Raw genomic sequence first — 2,036 nt, forward strand, 5'->3', positions numbered from 1 at the left:
AAAAAAAAAAAAAGGGAAAATCCCCCTGCCTCCCAGTCCCACTCCACTGCTGACACACTTTTACCTCTTACATGTAGGAGTCGGTTGGTGGCTTTGGAGGGTGAGGGGTGCTTTGTGACAAGGGACCCAGGAAGTCCCAAGTCTTACCTTTTCTCTGGGCAATGGGAAAAGTGTGAAGGCAAGGAAAAGCGAAGTAACTGTACTCTTCACAGAAATTTCACCTCTGGACAGAAAACTGGATAAAACTGGGGTAGAATCTGTGGTTTATGAACTCTTCCCTAACCCTAGGCCCAGAGTGGATTTCCCTTATTTTCTGAGATGGAAGTGACATGGTAGAAGTCAATCAAAGGAGGCGGACAGAGAGAAAGCAAGGCGGATGAGCACCGACGCGGGCCAACTGTAGTCTAGTCTAGTCCCCCCAGTACAGAGAACATACTTGGGATTGCCGGCGGGCGTGTGGAGGCTGGATCAGTACTTAGACACCTCTGGCGAGGGACAGCACACCACTTCTGTAGGGGTTCCATGGTGTAATGGTGAGCACTCTGGACTCTGAATCCAGCGATCCGAGTTCAAATCTCGGTGGGACCTTTCCCTTTAAGTGGACAGGGTGGTTTTTTAAAAAACTCTTCAAGGGGCGCAAGTGCTTTCCCGCTCTTCACCCCGCCCCCAATCCCGCGGAGGGAAACTCCCGGGACGTCGCCCCCTACCCCACGCCTGGACCCCACGCAGTCGCCTCAGGAACCGGGAACCCAGAAACTCGCATCTCAGAGTGGCCCCGGCTCTCATCCCACCCCCACCCGGCGCCACGGACACTGCAGCCACAGCCGGGGCTCCGGGCCACTGGCGCCTCTCATCCTACCCCCGCCCCCCCGCCCCGGGCCTCGAGTAAAACCCGGCGTCTGTGACCACTAAATGCTGTACCCCGAGGGCGTCTCGCCGCGCGACCTGTCGTTGCACCGCTTGTCTTGTCAGGCAGGTTTTGCTGGAGGGTGCTGTGGTTCTGAGGTCGATGCTTCGGAGACCTCAACTGGAAGTGCACGGGCCTGTTTTTGAAGCAAGGCCTTGAATCCTTATTCCGCTTTTACCGAGCCGGTCGGCTGAGCTAATGTCTTAACTCGGAGATGCTTCCCAGCCCAGGAGATTACAGTCATTCTGACCACAGAAAGCGTTACTTCACAGTCCCTGGGGGGTCCACAGCCACTGAACAATGATTCCTGGTGTAACTTTAATAAAATCAGTTTTCATCACGTCCAGTGTCTCTGCAGTGTTGCGCCCCAAATAACGACCTACAGTCAATGATGATAGGTAAAGTGCTTGGGTCCCAGGCCTAATCTACAAATTTAAATGTGCTACTCACGGACTCCTTCGACAGGCCTATCTCATACCATAGTCCTCATTTCCTATAAGAACACTGAGATAGGGAGAGGAGAGGGTAGGTAATCTGTGCAGTCACTCTGGACACTTGGGCGAGCGGGATTTGAAAGCAGGAAATTGAACCCGAAGATAGCCGGCTCCCGAAGAGAAGCTCAGAGCCGCTGGGTTTAAACTCCCCTTAACTTAGAAAGAAACAGTAGCATTACTCACTCCACAGGAAATTAAGCCTGTGTACTTCTTTTGGGAAAAAGACCTAGGAGAATTTATGCCACAAGCAAGAAACTATCCTACACAGCATGGCCACCCTTCGTAGAACCACTGTCTCTACAGATTCTCCCACTCGAACGCGTCTAATTCCGAAAGCAAGACTTTTTCCTCTTTCTTCACCTTTTTAAGTAGACGCGTGCGCGTGGGTAATCCCAGTAAGGCCTAAAACAACACAGAAAGCAAAATAAGAAAATAAAACTCGAGTCAAACAGCCATACCACCTAAGCATACACGAACCACTCTAGAATATCAGACACCTACGCATCCTGGAAGAACCATACCAACTCCTGTCTTTCAACCACACAAAAAGACAGGGGAAAGCGCGAACGCAGTCCCCCACTACCACAAATTATGCAGTCGAGTTTCCCACATTTGGGGAAATCGCAGGGGTCAGC

The 2,036-nt window shown here is 51.8% G+C and overlaps 1 non-coding gene across 1 annotated transcript; it reads left to right on the top strand.

The window, feature by feature from the left end:
* The first annotated feature begins 516 nt into the window (after window positions 1–516).
* On the top strand, window positions 517–588 carry TRNAQ-CUG. The gene has a single exon. It is a non-coding gene; the product is annotated as a tRNA-Gln (tRNA).
* The last annotated feature ends 1,448 nt before the right edge of the window (window positions 589–2,036 follow it).

Source organism: Enhydra lutris, unplaced genomic scaffold (genome assembly GCF_002288905.1).
Source record: "Enhydra lutris kenyoni isolate GAN:26980312 unplaced genomic scaffold, ASM228890v2 scaffoldscaffold88, whole genome shotgun sequence".
Taxonomy (NCBI): domain Eukaryota; kingdom Metazoa; phylum Chordata; class Mammalia; order Carnivora; family Mustelidae; genus Enhydra; species Enhydra lutris.